The 16643-nt window shown below is 48.6% G+C and overlaps 1 protein-coding gene across 19 annotated transcripts in view; it reads right to left on the reverse strand.

The window, feature by feature from the left end:
- BLTP1 (bridge-like lipid transfer protein family member 1) overlaps positions 1–16643 on the reverse strand; it is a 1779540-nt gene that overhangs the window by 70328 nt on the left and 1692569 nt on the right. The gene's annotated exons all lie outside the window — the stretch shown is intronic.

Raw genomic sequence — 16643 nt, forward strand, 5'->3', positions numbered from 1 at the left:
ACAATACATTCCTCACCATGTGAATAAATACCAAAGCAGTACCTTCTTGTGCTTGTGGAATGGCTTAAACCATTAAGTACTGGAGGATTGAACAGGCAAAGTGCTCCTCTGTTGGACATGGCTATCCAGATAGTGTTTTGTGAACGTATGAACTGATGCCCACGTAGCAGAGTGGCAGATGTCCAAGACAGGCACTCCACATGCCAGCACAGTGGTAACAACCTTGGCTCTGGTGAAGTTAGCCCACAGGCCTACCAGAGGCTGCTTCCTGGTTAATCTATAGCAGATCTGTATGCAAAGTGTGGGAAGCTGGCCTGGTGTTTGGACGACACCTATGGTGTTTGCACCTTATACCAGGTTCAGGCAACCCCTATTAGTTTGTGAGACAGTGTCTAGGAAGCCAGGGCTCTCTAATGGTAGCTGTGGTTATCAGACAAGACTTATATAGGAGGAGTGTAAAGCACTTGCAATACCACAGTAGTCACACAGCAACTTATCTCACATGAAAGGGACCACACAGTGTTGCAAAACTAAAGGTACAATAACACTGAACTATATTACTTATAGGCAGTCCCTTAACTGGAGGTAAATAGACACTATATATGCACACGGTCAGTACTAGGAATTAGCATAGAGAAACAAGCATTGGCAAGAAATAGCTGGAAATAACTAGGGCCCTATAGGGGGGACACACCATATACTAAAATAGTGGAATGCGAAGTGAAGTCCTCCACTCAAGGATGTGGAATAGTTATAAGGGAGCTGGGAGAACATGGAACCCCCGAAGGTGCGTACCTAGATGATCCCCAGCGACCAGGAGAGCAGAGGTAAGTTACCTGATCTTCCCAAAGACTAACAAGGGGACTTGGAAAAGGAAGATTGCAAGAACAAGGCCATCCCAGTGGAACCCAACTGTGGATTCTGAAAGAAGAGGACCTGCAAAAGAAGGGGACAGAGTCCAGTCCAACCAGGAGTGTCCAGGTGGGGCAGGAGCCACTGTTTACCCTTCTGTGGGTGAAGATCCGGTTCGACGTGGAAGAGGAAGATCAGCTGTCGAGCCCAGGAGCTGCAGATACGTCTCAGATACCATGCAGGAGATGTCCCACGCCAGTCCCCAGGTCTAAGACGGTCCGGTAGTCAGGAGGACCACCAACAAGCCTTGGCAAGTCAAGTGCAAATCTGGTCAGATGAGGATTTGAAGAAAAGGACCAGCAAGGTCCAGGGGACTCAACCCTTGGAGGGAAGTCCGGGCTGACCCTCAACAGTTGGGAAAGCCAGCAGAAGCAGTTGTAACCCCCACAGGCAACCCACTGGCAGCAGGCAAAGTAAGTTGCAGTGAGGCTCAGTCAGTACACCTGGAGAGAAGTCCCACGTCGCTGAAGAAGAAGAGGAGACACTATTTTTGCAAGGATGAAGTGCTGGAGGCTGGGGCTTCTTGGAGCATCAAGATCCCTCGAAGCAGGAGTCAACAAGCCTTGGCTGCTGCAACAGTCGCAGTGCACAGGGATTCTGTCCTGCAAGGAGAGGCAATGGCTTACCATCTCCCAAGTTGGACAGAAGGCAGAGAGGACCAAGAGGGCCACTCAGAACCACCAGCTGTGTTGGAGAATCCATGCAGTTCCTGTGGAGAGCAGATCCCAGCAGCCAGACGCTGTTGCCTTATGTGCCTGCGGATACAGGGGAGTGACTTCTTCACTCCAATGGAGATGCCTCTTCTTATTACTTTGGTGCAGCTGAAGTCTTGCCAACCCCAGAGGATACACAGCCGTAGAAATGTTGCAATTGCTGGAAGGAGCCAGAGAAACAATGCTGCAAGGCGAGGTCGTCTCAGGGACTGCAGGCTTGTTTGGTTCCTATGAAGTCCAGCAGTGGTTCCGGTGGCCGGAAGCAGAAGGGGTCGATCCGGAGGAGTCCTGGTGGAGTCTTGCATGGTGAATCTGGGGACTCACCCACAAGGGAGTCCTTAAATAGCCCTAACAGGGGGCTTGGTCACTGCAGGGTGACCACCCTACTGATTGGGTCAATGTCGTCAGTCACCAATCCTGGCCAACCAGATGCTCCCAGGGGCCTCTGCATATCTTTTTTCCAAGATGGCAGAATCAAGTGGCCACCTGGAGAAGCTCTGGGCACCACCCCTGGGGTGGTGATGGACAGGGGAGTAGTCACTCTCCTTTCCTTTGTGTGGTTTCGCATCAGAGCAGGGACCAGGGGTCCCTGGACTGGCGCATACCAGATTATTCAAGGAGGGTACCAAATGTGTCCCCTCTAAAGCAAGCCGGTGGTGTGGGGAGACTACCCCTCCCTAGCCTTGAAATATCTATGTCCAAGGGAAAGGGTGTTGCAACCCCTCCCCCACAGGAAATTCTTTGTTCTGCCTTCCCTTGCTTGAGCTGGTCAAGTAGCAGGAGGGCAGAAACCTGTCCAAGGGGCTGCAGCAGCATGGGCAGCTTGCAAACCCTGGAAAACTGGGAGAAGCAATACTGGGGGCGGGAGGGGTTCTGCTAAGGAGCCCCAAAAGTGCATGGAATCATGCCACCAATACTGGCATTGGAATTGGGGTATGATTCTGACATGTTTGATACCAAACATGCCTAGGTTATGTAGCACGGGTAAAATGGCTTCCCTGCACTTACGAAGTCCAGTGCATTGGAACTGGGGTTCACAGGGGACACCTCTGCTCATGCAGGGGTGCACACACACACACAAAGGGACCTGCACCCTTACCTCTGGGCTATGAGGGCCTACCATAGGGGTGACTTATGGTGACAGCAGTGAAAGGGTTTGCATGGGCTCCCATGGGTGGCATAACACATGCTGCAGCCTGTGTGGGGCCCCTCGTGTACCAATGCCCTAGTCCCATATACTAGGGACTTACAGGGGTGCACCAGTATGCCAATTGTGGGGTGTAAAGGTACCAAAGCAACCAAATTTAGAGGAGAAAGCACAATCACTGGGGTCCTTGTTAGCATGATCCCGCTGAAAACAGTCTAAGGACACTGATAACAGACAAAAAGTGGGGGTAACCATGCCAAAAAGAGTGACTTTCCCACAAAAGCACAACCCATCTAGAGATTGTCCGTTTTGCACCTCTTTCCCCTTCTTTGCCTCAGGGAAACCCACAAAGAGTTGATTGTCCACCCGATGACTCTGGGTGCGATAGGCAGCACAACCTCAGACACCTGGGTTTATAAGGGTTGCACAGACTGAGAAAAACATTAAACAACTAATCCAAGGGCTCCACAAAGACTGTTTTGGTGGATGGACGCCTGAGTGCTAAGACTGCATTCACTACTGCGGTAGGGAGGTCAAAAGCAGTTAACTGCTGCTCACTCTCCAAAGCATTAAGCTGTAAGTTATGCAGGCTTGGTTGCAACACCCTGCCACTACAGCAGGATGTCCTTCCAAAGTGGCAGCCAAATCAGAGGAAAGATGCTCATGGTTAAAGGTTCTAGGTACCACACTGTGCTGGTCGAATTCAGAGCCGCTAAGATGACCTAGGGCCAGTCAATTCTGATCTTCTTCAGAAATTTGGGAAGGTGAGGTAGGGCAGAAAGGCCTACAGGAGTCCCAAGTTCCATTCCGGCTGAAAAGCATCTGTGAGGGAGAAACGCCCTGAGAACTTTAATACGCAAAAGCCTGGACCCCTTACATTCTCAGCAATGGCAAAAAGATCAAGGCAGTTCTCCCCGTTGCCAAAAGACAGCATGCCCCACCTCTGAGAATGATATCCGCCATTTGTGATCTGTTAGGCGACACCAGCTAAGTTTGTCTGCCCTGGTGTGTAAAGATCCTGCCAGATGTTGTATGACTCAGCCAGTTCCAGAAGTGTAGAGCTTCCTGACAAAGGACCCACAACCCCCTCCACTTTTCACAGTATCATAGGGCAGTGGTTTTGTCCGTGAAGCCCTTCACCGGTTTCTCATTGATAGCTGGAAGGAAGGCTTTTAATACCAAATGAATCACCCGCAGCTCCAACTCATTTATGTGGGAACCGGTTTCCACTGGAGACCACAGTTCTCTGAGCGTCACCTCTCCCAGAAGACCTCCCCAACCAGGCAATCTAGTACAGCGTGCCTTGAGACCCCATGGGTGATATGTTGCACTTTACAAGGACTGACTGACTGATTGAGCAACGATGCATCAATCACAACAGTTAACTCTGGTTGGGGTAGGGAGAGGTGTCTGCGAGTAGTCCACTTGCTGTCCAGCAGCCACCACTGCAGATCATTTGCAGTCTCCTTCAACAACTGGATAGAACCGATAAGTCCCCCCTGGGGCTGAACCCACTGAGACTTCAGACCCCAACGTGGAGTCCGCATATGCCAGCTGTATCGTCCACCAGCAGGATACAGGCAGCAAAGAAGTCTCAGAGCCTCTTTCATGGAGACCCAGGCCAAGGGTTGAAACACCAGGATCATAGTCCGGAATATACTTGACTCGTTAAGGCATTGGGAAGGCCTGGAATACCACAGTATCAAGAGTTACCAACAATAAACAGGGGCCTCTGCAAGAGTAAGGTCGAACTTGTGCACATAAATGGAGAAACATAGGGATGTTCAGGGGTTGGCCATTGTCTGGGGGTGGTTTTGTCACGTAGGCTCTCATTATTCCGATGCAACTACTTGATTTGGACGGCAGAATCACTTGCGTTGTGGGGGACTAAGTCTAACCTACTACAGGTGACACCTGTCGGCCTAATCCAGATTTTTGCTCTAGCTAACTAGCAGTGACTCATCTCTACCCAAGAGCAGGGATGATTGGGCAGCCGAGCATATGACACAATTGATTCCTCACGGAAATCTTGGTCACTCAGATCACATCCGTTTCTCTCATATACATTAGTCTCACATATACAAGGACAATCAGAGGCAGAATGTGTTTCAATAAAGTTTTAATGAAGCAACTGCATCTTAGATAATAAAGCATGTACTGCAATAACCAGGACGATAAAGCATGACAGGATTAAAATTGTGACAATGAGAGTAAAGCATAAAATAACGCTACCATATGGTCACTAAAATCAAAGTAATTCCTACCTAGGCTATGTTAGAGTACAGCATGTTAAGCTCTATTTCTGCCCTTCAGGTTCCCCTGGGAAGACATCATCCCTCATACCTGAGCAAGAGGGATGTAGTCTACATAAGCAGCTGTAGCGAAGCGTTCAGCAGTCAGCATACAGTCATGGTCATCTGGCTGGAATTTCCCTTTAACATGTATGGGACAGAGAAGTGTTTTTATAACAAAACAGCAGATGTTCTGAGAAAATGTCACTACATAAGGATGTGTATGTTTATATGAACACCAGAGACAAAGCGTTACCATGTATGCCGGCAACCTATCTTACTGCAGCCTTGAGAAAAGCACAGAGTGAAAGAAATGTCTTGTTTAAGAACCCAGTGCTGGCCTAGGCAAAGAACAGCTAGATAGAGAGTAACAAAACAAGACCACAAATGTGTCTATTGTTAAAATAATAAAAGAAGCTGAAAAAAATATATATCTAGGTTAAAGTGCACAGCGGCAGGCCTAGTTTGCTAAAATAACATGTATGAAGCTATAACTAAAATGGCTACACTACAGTTTGTTCGTGAATACCTTGGGTGAACTCCACTTCAGCAACCAGTCTTTGAGGTTTTGGAAGACTGGCATTCCAAACCTCCGAAGATGTACAGCGATCATCACCAGCACTTCCATGAACACAGAGGAGCACTGGGGAGGTCAAAATGAAGCACCACAAACTGAAAGTGCTCATGGCTTCTTTGAAACCACAAGTAACACACGTGCGATATCAGGACTTAAATCTGAAAATAGGCGTCATGCAAATCCAATACTATTATGCAGTCACCGAGATTCAGGGCAGACAGAACTTGTACCAGAGTGAGCACCTTGACATGGGCAAAGATGTGGGACAAGACGAAATCGTCTGTCCTATTTCGGCACCAGCAAATAACAGGAGGAGCAACCAGTCCTAATTTCTGACGCCAACACCCTTTCTATGCACCCTTGTTCAAGAGAGAATTTACTTTTTTCATAGGATAGACCAGGTGTCCTCCAAAAGGCATTGTGGTGTAAGTGACATGTTTAAAGGTGTGGATAGGAATGATGGGACCTAAAAATCCATAACAACTGGAATCACCCGTCTGTCAGATGTGATGCTGTAACATCACAAAATAAAATGATAGACGGAATGTTGAGACTTTTCAAACACTCACCCCCAATCACATTTTGCTTACCATGTCACCCCTATGGGAACAGTCCAGTCCAAACTGCCAAGCCAGGTTCTCCCTGGACCGGAAACAAGCATCTTGGGACCGGTTTCGGGGTATCACCCCTCATCAGCAGGGCTAGCTTGAATCCAGTGGTGCAGCGAGCACTATGCTACTGGATTCAAGCTAGACTGGCTGATGAAGGGTGATAACCTGAAACCAGTTCGAGGTTGCTTGTTTCCGGGCCAAGGAAGACCTGGCCTAGCAGTTTGGGCTGGACTGTTCCCATGGGGAACAGGATCTAGACTGATCTGCATATGGCTGGGTCTAAACTGGGGTGGCATGGTGAGCAAAATAACGATGGATTAAACCCAGATTTGCGACTGGGAGTGAGCGTTTGAAAAGTTTCAGCACTCCATCCATCATCCTTTTGTGTTGCTGAAGTTGCCTTTAATGGGACGGGTATGCTCAGATGTGGGTCCCGTGCTTACTGTGCCACTGGATTTAAGCTAGCCTTACTGATGAAGGGTGATGAACAAGTTACTTACCTTAGGTAACAAATTATCTGGTAGGGGCATATTCTAATTGCAGATTTCTTACTTCAGAATTTCCCCCAGGCGGCAAACTGGATCCAGAGATTTTTCTTCGAACAGTACCACTGCATGCCTTCAGGTGGCGTTGGTTGACTCCAAGTCCGTAGTGTGTGTCATAGTCACCTTGATGACGTTGCGGTCGTATACAGGCACCACCTGGGCGCGCTGGCGTCAGGTTTTTTTCCAGACTTACCACATCAGTAGCACAGAGCCATGAAGAACACTGAGAATGGTGAGCCAGAACTAGGGCCCTGAAAAGGGGGATCCCCGTCCCTGAAAATCAGTTCACAGTGCGGGGAGGATGAGTGGTTGGTAAGGAATCTGCAACTAGAATATGTATACCAGATAATTAGTTACCGAAGGTGAGTAACTTGTTCATCTGATAGAGACTTGTAGTTGTAGATTCGTTAGCTTAGAATAGATACCCAAGCAATACCATTCTCGGCGGTGGGCTGTGAACAAAGACCATACTAGAAAGCCCTGCAGGACGGAACAGCAAAAGTAGCCGTCTCTGCAGACCTGACTGTCCAGGCAGTAATGCTTTGTGAACGTGTGCAGAGATGCCCACGCTGGTGCCTGGCACATGTTAAGGACAGGGACCCTGCGTGCTAACAATGTGGTGGCAGCAGTCGCTCTTGTGGAGTGAGCATGCCCTCAGGGGGTTGCTTCTTCGCTAAAGCATAGCACATCTTGATGCAGAGCACCATTCATCGCGAGATGGTCCACTTCTGCACCGCCCGTACTTTCTTCACACCCATATATCCTACAAGGATTTGATTTTCCACCTGGAAAGCTTTGGTACGACGGAGGTAGAACGCTAACACTCTTTTCGGATCCAGACGGTGGGGTCTCTCCTCTTCATGAGAGGGATGCAGGCATGAGTAAAAAGTAGGCAAAGTGATGGATTGGCCTACATGAAAAGGCATAACCACCTTAGGAAGGAAGGAGGCCCAGGTATGAAGCACCACTTTGTCAGGATGGACAGATAAAAATGGTGGCTTCGAAGAAAGAGCTTGATGCTCACTCACTTTGTGAGCAGAGATGATGGCAATGAGGGAATCGGTTTTTAGTGTGAGGAGCTATAAAGGACAATTATGTAGTGGCTCAAAAGGGGCACACATAAGATAGGTAAGGACCAGATTCAAATCCCACTGGGGCATTATAAATGGGGTAGGTGAGTCCCTTAGGGAACCTCCCAACAATGGGCAACTTGAACAAGGAAGGTTGATCTGGCAGTCTGAGAAAGGCCAAGATGGCAGATAAGTTGCCTGTAAGGGTGCCCAAAGTAGAGCCCTGCTGGGCAAGAGAAAGGGTGAACAGTAGAACCTCAGACAGGGCAGCTGAAAGGGCATCAGCAGACTTGCTGGTACACCATGCCACAAATCTGTGCCAACAACAGGCGTATACCGTTTTGGTGGAGGGACGCCTGGCTGCCAAGATAACATTGCAGACTTCGGGCGGTAGGTCAAAAGCTGTCACCTGCTGTCGCTCAATCTCCATGCAAGAAGGATGAGACTAGACAGGTTTGGGTGGAGAACCATCCCCTGCTGCTGAGGCCAGCAGCAGGGGATCGTCGTGGACAGACAATCCTTTTAGCCTTTAAGGCTCACCACCATGTGTTACAGTTCCTGCAGGGTAGGTGTGAAGCACCTTTACCCATTACAGGCTTTGTTCCTGGCCACAGAGTGACAAAGGCACTCATCCTATGTGGCGTAGAAGCCCATTTGGATGTGGCAGGCTGGCAGAAACTGGTCAGCCTAGCACCAGAAGTTGGACTGGTATACAGGGGGCATCTCTAAGATGCCCTCTGTGTGCATTTCTCAATAAATCCCACACTGGCATCAGTGTGAATTTATTGTGCTGAGAAGTTTGATACCAAACTTCCCAGTATTCAGTGTAGGCATTATGGATCTGTGGAGTTCGTGTTTGACAAACTCGAAGACCATATACTCTTTATGGCTACCCTGCACTTACAATGTCTAAGATTTGGCTTAGACACTGTAGGGGCATAGTGCTCATGCAACTATGCCCTCACCTGTGGTATAGTGCACCCTGCCTTAGAGCTGTAAGGCCTGCTAGACGGGTGACTTACCTATGCCACAGGCAGTGGGTTGTGGGCATGGCTCTCTACTTACCTATGCCACAGGCAGTGGGTTGTGGGCATGTCACCCTGAGGGGAGTGCCATGTCGACTTAGTCATTTTCTCCCCACCAGAACACCCAAGCTGTGAGGCAGTGTTCATGTGCTGAGTGAGGGGTCCCCGCGGTGGCATAATACATGCTGCAGCCCTGACAGACCTTGGTACCAGGTTAGCAGGATCCCAGCACACTTTCAATCATAACTGGCATCAACAAAAGGCAAAAGCTTAGGCGGTAACCATGGCAAGGGAGGCATTTCGATACAGTTGGTAAGGAATGCGCGTCTAGATATTGTCTTTACCAGATACAGCATTACCAAAGGTAAGTACTTTGTTCATGTGGTACAGACCTCTAGCTGCAGGTTCCTTATCTTTGAATAGATACCCAAGCGAAACCATGCCGGTGGAGGGACTGCAGACAAATTTAAACTAGGAAATCCTGCATGACCGAATGGGATGAAATACCCATTCCTGCAGACCTGACTATCCAGGCAGTAATAGTTAGTAAATGTGTGCAGGGAAGCCCATGGTGCTGCCTGGCAGATGCCCTGGACTGGAACTTCACATGCTAATGCAGTGTTTGTAGCCTTCGCTTTAGTGGAATGAGCTTGTAAGCCCTCAGGGGGCTGCTTCTTTGCCAGTGTGTGGCAGATTTTAATACAGAGAACATCCCATTGAGAGATGGTCCATTTGTGCACCGCCCAATCTTCCTTCCGCCTCAACATAAACCATGAAGGGTTGGTTATTCACCAGGAACTCTCCTGTGTGGTCAAGGTAGAACAACAACATTTATTTTGGGTCCAGATGGTGGAGTCGTTTCCCTTCTTTAGAGGAATGTGGAGGAGCGTAGAAAGTGGGGAGAGTGAAAGATTGGCCCACATGAAATGGTGTCACCACTATCAGCAGGAAAGAGGCCCTAGTGCAAAGCACCCGTTTGTCTGGAAAAGCAGGCAAGAATCGAGGCTTAGATGATAAAACCTGCAGCTCACTCACCCTCTGTGCAAATGTAATGGCCACAAGAAATGTTGTTTTGATTCTGAGCAGGTGGAGGGAACAATTCAGAAGAGGCTCGAAAGGAGCACGCATCAAGAATGTGAGGACAAAATCTAAGTCCCACTGACGCATAATAAAAGGAAAAGGGGGGAAAGTTATGTATAGGACCATTCAGAAATCTATTTACAATGGGGGATTTAAATAAAGAGGATTGGCCAGGCAGCTGCAAGAAGGCACACAGAGCAGAAAGATAACCCTTCACAGTACCAAAAGCAGGGCTCTATTGGGCAAGGGTAAGAATAATAAGGAGAACATCAGAGAAAGGGAAGCAGAGAGCGGGTCAATAGACTTTTCTGTACAATATAATACAAATATTTTCCAGCATCAAACGTATATCGTCTTGGTGGAGGGATGCCTGGCTGCCAGAATAACATTGCAGACTTAGGAAGGAAGGTTGAAAGCTGTCAACTGTCACTGCTCAATCTCCATGCAAGAAGGTGGCTAACTGACCCACGGAGTCACTAAAAACCATACTCTTGCCCACGGACAGGCTGGGAACCTTGCTCGGGATGGTTGGCTGGGATAGTGTGGGCAGAGTTGAACACCCCTTCCATAGCAATAAAAGGAGTGAAAGGCAGAAGGGAGGTGATGCAGGGCACCTGAGAGGCCCAAGTACTTGGTCGTAGCCCGCGAGTCCTTAAATCGATCCAGCGTCTAGTCTGCTTCGTCTCTAAAGAGGCAGTTGTCATCAAAGGGCATGCCCATGAGGGAATCCTATACATCCCCCGAAAAGCCAGACGTTCTCGGCCAGTTGTGGTGTCTGAGTACCGCCGTTGTGGAAACGGCTCTGCCAAGTGAGCTGGTCAGATCTAAACCACAGCCAATAATGAACTTTGCTGTGTTCCTCCCATCCTTGACCACCTGTGGCAGCACTTGCAAAACCATGTCCCACAGTGTGCAGAAATAGCGCCCCAGTAAGCATATGGTGTTCAATGACTGCAATGCAAGGCTGGTGGACTAAAATGTTTTCTTTCCAAAGCTATCCAGCCTCATGGATTCCCTGTCTGGGGGTGTGGTAGGTAACATGCCAGGGAGGTGGACGCTTGGACCACAAGCTCCCCAGGATGGGGTGTTTGGTAAGTAAGTTTGGGGGCGGACGGTGGGCATTCATCCTATGCACAGGAGGCCCTGTGCTGGGATTGGACCAGGCTCCCAGAAAGACATCTGTCCATGCTTCATTGAAAGGGAGCAGGGGTCCAGAAGAGGAAGGCCCCGGCTGTAGCACTTTCGTCAAGATATTAGCCTTGACTGCCACCAAGGGCAACCCGAGGTCCAGGTCATCAGCCACCCTCTTCACCATCATAGCATATGTAGCTCCCTCCCCCATAGCCATGGTAGGGGGAGAAAGCATGCCTGTAGCTGGAGACGTGTCCAGTTCGCTGGCATCACCCAGTTCCTCACACCAGTCCAAATCCTGATCTTCTGACTGGTATTCTAAATGGTTCAGTGAACTCTCCCATTCTTCCCTGAGGCCTAGCCCTTCATAATAAGGCTGAGGCACCAAACAGGACACATGGGTCCTGTCTGCACTGGAATCAGCATCGGTCAACAATGTCCCAGCTCAGTGTCAGATTCATGGAGCCAAATGGGGCTTGCACCACCAGTGGATAGTCTGTTGGCAACGCCGCCGGTCCAGATCTATGGGGGCTCATATGAGCTGGGGCCAGAGGTGCCAGTGCAGAACCAAATGAGCACCCCACCCCGTCCCAGAAGGGCCCAAAGGTGCTCCGAAGGGGTCTGCCTGCTCCTTGAGTTGAGCCAGGGTTACTCCAGCTCCAGGAATTGTGAGGAGGGGTGCAGTCAGGCTAGGCATAGGCTATGAAGAACTAGGCCTTGAAAGCCAAAAGTTCCATTGTTGCGTTGGCCAACTGACGAGAAGTCAAAGCATAAGTCGAAGTATATTCCGACTTTTTGTGTTTTTTGTGCCACTTACCTGATTGCCCAACAACTTTAAGCGGGACAAGGAGGGCTTGGGACTCCTGGTGCAATCCTGGGACCTTCCTCTCGATCGGGACTGAGACCTCTGAGGAGTCGCACAACACAGAGTCACCTGCCGGGCCATTAGCAACTTTAGAGACCTCTCCTTCAAAGCCTTTAGCAACCTGGCCTAGCAGTTGGGGCATGACCTGGAGTCGTGATTGTGTTCCAGACACCACAGACACACAAGGTGTGGGTTCACAACTGACATGGCGCGGGGACAGGCGCCACATGATTAAAACCTGTCTTTCTCGAAGACATCCTGGACACACCAGGAGGGAAAACCCTCAAAAAAGCAGCAGACCAAACATCCAAAAAATCCTGTCAAATACCAACAGAGGGGTAAGCTCTTCTCTGGATCAACACTAACTACTGTGGAAAGAAAAGAATTGAAGTCAGCATGCTGAGGTGGTGCCTATATAGGTGATGCAGACATCACTTCCAACAGGGACAACGCTGATGCATGGAGCTGATCGATGCCACCTACCATCGCGCAGGGGTACTGCTCCCGAAAAATCTTCTGGATTCAGTTTGGCGTCTGGAGGAAATTCAAAGGTAAGGAATCTGCATCTAGAAGTCTCTATCAGATACATGCCAAGTAATTGGCTACCAGCCACAGACCATATTAATATGCCCAGGTCCATAGTCTCAGGGTTAGTCAACAGAGAGCCTGAGATTCCCAACCCCTCTTGTACCACATTACGGTTGTGTTGGTTAAAATCTGGACCGACTGACTTCGAATCAAAGGGAGAAAAGACTTGTGCATCACCTGGAAAACCTTTTCTCCTCTTGAGACTAAAGGCCCCTGGTCTCCAAGTCCTCCAGATGCGCACCCCGTTTGAAAGCAGAGAGGCCCATTACCACTGTGGTCACAGCAGAATGGAGGAAAAGGGTCTCTATCGAGTTAAGCGGTCTTCTTTTCCCAACCACCTCAACTCCACTGCAGTGTCCTGAGAGACCACAATGGATTCTGTCAGATCTTCATGATGTTGGTAACACTGCAGGTGGAGGAACAACTGAAGAGTCCTTGTGTGCTAGCATGCATGTGAACCATGAGAATGCAAGAAGTCAACAGATCGAGCAAAAGCAGGACCTTCAAAGTCAGTACTTGAGCTCCTGGCAGAAATATTGGAAGCATGTTTTGAATATCTTGGAGGAGGGAAGGCTCGACGTTTAGTGGTATCCAGCACTGCCCTGATGAACAGGAGATGTTGGGAGGGCTCTAGGTGAGATATGGGATGACTGATTGAAAATCCCAAGTTGGACAGCAGAGAAGCTGTCAAGAGGAAATGGTGAGACATCAACTTGCAAGAAACTGGCGTGGATGAGCTAGTCACTGAGATAGGGGTATACTTCTCATCTCTGATGGGCTGCTGCAACCAACATCACTTTTGTGAAGACTCAAGGTGCCAAGGTCAACCCAAAATGAAGTACTGTAAACTGGTAATACAAAGCACAAGTACCTACTATGGGCCTGAAGGATCGGAATGTTAAAGTGCACGTTGCTGGTCTATTGACACAATCCAGTCTTCTGAGTCCAATGCCAAAAACCTGGGCCAGAGACAGCAGTCCGAACTTGTTTCCTTAGTAACCAAGTTAGTAACCTGAGGTCAAGAGCCAGACAAATGAATCTTTATTGGGAATCAGGAAGAACAGAAAACAGCACCTTGCCCAATTTCTTACTCTGGCACTATCTCCACTGCCCTTTTCTGCAGCAGGACTGCCACTTCCTGCTCCAGGATTCACCAATGGTCTTCATAATTGTGGGAAGAAAAAAGGGGTAATGGTAGGTGCCAGCAGAAGGATAGAGTGTACCCCTTTTCAATGTTTGGAAGGACCCAACTGGCCGAAGTAACGGTCTTCCAAGCCTTTGGAAAAAAAGGAAATTATTTGTACCACCGTCATGACATGCTTCTTCACAGCTTTACTACTGCTGCTTACCTGGTGGTGCTGGTAAAGAACAAGAGGAAGAAGTGGACTGGAGTTGTTTGGTGCACCCTTTTTCTCGTTCTCTGAACTGGCAAACAAAAAGATTTTGTTGCTGCTAGCCTGGGGCTTGTTGTTGTTGCATGGAAAATCCCCTGGCAAAGGGATGGGGGTTTTCAGAACAAACAAAAATATCAAAAGCTAAATTGTGGTCTTCAAAATCTAGATGTAGCCATCCCTTCTTTAAAACGTTTCAAGGAAGCATCTGCTTTTTGACCAAACAGATGTTCACCATCAAAGGGCATACCCATGAGGATGTTCTGAACATCTGTGGAGAACCCCGTAGATCTGAGCCAGGCATGTCTTAGCAGGGTGACTGATGAACCCATAGTTCGGACTACAGTCAGCAGTTTCTAGCTGGCTTTTATAATGTATTAAGATGCACCTAGCTATGTTTACTAATTCCAAAAGATGTCTTTCAGGTGGCCTGGTGCCATGGGCACAATTAATGATGCCATATCTCAGAAGACCAGTAACAACCACTGCAGATCTTTTGTGGTCTCTTCAGAAATCTGGATACTAGCTGACAGATTTCCCTGGTTTTAAGACCAGTGGAATTTCAGGTCTCACTGAAGAGGCCCCAAGTACCATTGGGGGATTTGAAGAAGCAGGATGCAGGAGGACAACAGACCAAATAGCATTTGAGCTATGGGCACTGAAATTCAGGATAGAGGCTCTAACAATAGGGTCATGGCCAGAATGTGCTGGTCTCTGTGTTGCAGGAAAAAGGCATGAAACCATACTGAATTCAAATGTCTCTGATGAAAGAGATAGTCTGCAAAGGTGTGGTTTTAGCTCATTGATAGTGAACCCCAATGATGTTCGAAGTCATCTCTAGACAGTGGAAAATGGTAGACTGGGTGAGCATGCTTTCAGCAGCCAGACATCGAGGTCTGGGAAGACTGGTAACCCTGACCTTTGTAGATGTGCTGCGACCACCGACCTCACACCCAAGGGGTGCTGATGAGCCCAAAGGGGAGCACACTTAACTGAAAATGCTCTTAGCCCACTGTGAACCACACCTGTTGCCTGAAGGATGGGAATGTAGAAATATGTGTCCTAGAGGTCCAACACCACCATCCAATTTCTGGAGTCCAGGGCGGAGAGAATTGTGAGCCAACATGAGCATCTCAAATTTCTCTTTCCATAGTAAGGCATTGAGAGAGCAAAGATCTAGTTAAGACTAAGGCCTTGGTCCTTTTCAGCACCAGAATATAGTGGGAACAGCAACCACATCCTACTTCTGAAGCTGGCACCCTGTTGATGGTTCCTTTTGCCAACAGGGCCTGCATTTCCTGACGGAGCAAAGCAAAAAGAGATGGTCCTCCATCAGTTGTTCTGGGGCTGGTGGCAATGGTAGCAGAGTCTCCAGAAAGGGTAAGGAAAGAAACCCTTCTGATCAATCTATAGCATTCACTTGATGGAAGATAAAGCTTACCATCGGGACAGGAAGTACCTAATCTTATGGCCAACAGGACGGGTGTGCATGGAGGACCATATTAAGAGGTTTTGAGGCTGCAGAAGCCGGAGGGGACGGGGACTTGACAGTACACTAGGTGGGGGTCCCACAACCTCTATCGGATCCACATCCCCAGCCATGAAAAGACTGGGAGCTTTGCTGGCCTGTGTGATATGATGGGTATTTGCAGAAACCCATTGGAGCCCCAACAAGGATGTAGTGCATGGCATAGTAAAACTCCTTGAGTTGGCCAGGAGCTTTATTGCCAACTCACAAAACGACTTCAGGTACATAGACTTGCAGTCGGTGCAAACTTTTGAGTTGTAGCCCAACCCCAGGCAAACCAGGTGTGGGTTAGACAGATGTGACTGTGACACTCATAACATGGTCTAAAACCCTGCGGGTGTTTAAGAGACATGTCCCTAGCACACTGGGTAGCAAAGTTAAAAAATGAGCTGACAAAAAGTTGAACAAAGCGGTCAAAACATGACCAAGGTAGCTCTCCACGTCAAGACTGATGTCTGCTCACTGGAGTGGTGCCTTTATTGGTCCCTAGCACATCACTTCTGATGTGGACAATGGCAACCCAGATCCCATTGTTGCCCCCAACTGACATGCAGAGGTAATGCTCAAGACTTTCTGGATCCAGTGTGATGCCTGGGGAATATTATATGGTGTGGAATCTGAGGTTAGAAGTCTCTATCAGAAGTGGTTTTGTTGTTGTGGGGGAGGGTGCTAAGCTGTACATTGTCTCTGCTGTCCTCATTGTCTCGGAGAACCACGACCCCCGCCAAGAAAGGGCTGAAAATCTGGATGGAGGAGAAATCTGGTGCTGATAGTCGGGAAAACCTCTGCTGCAGCCACAAAGAGGTTAAACTGTTGGTGGAACTGACCCATGTGAGCAGACAGGCCCAAGGAACGTGCTGTGGCTCTGCTCTTTTTAAATCACTCCAAGGCTGAGTCAGCTTTATCTCCAAAAAGGCAGGATCAATCAAAGGATACATCCTTTAAAGATGCATGGTCGTCCCTGGGGAAATCTGTGGCTCTCATCAAGGCATGGAGACAGATATCCATACTGGTGCCCATGGCAAGTCTCACCAATCACTCATGCAAGTGTATTTTTGCAGAATCCTGACTGTCCCGAATACCCTGTGTGAGAGATGCTTGAAGGTCATTTCGAACAGCCAGTAAAACCTGAGCTACCATATCGTGAAGAGCATGGTAATAACAGGAAA

This window comes from Pleurodeles waltl, chromosome 1_2 (genome assembly GCF_031143425.1).
Source record: "Pleurodeles waltl isolate 20211129_DDA chromosome 1_2, aPleWal1.hap1.20221129, whole genome shotgun sequence".
Classification (NCBI taxonomy): Eukaryota; Metazoa; Chordata; class Amphibia; order Caudata; family Salamandridae; genus Pleurodeles; species Pleurodeles waltl.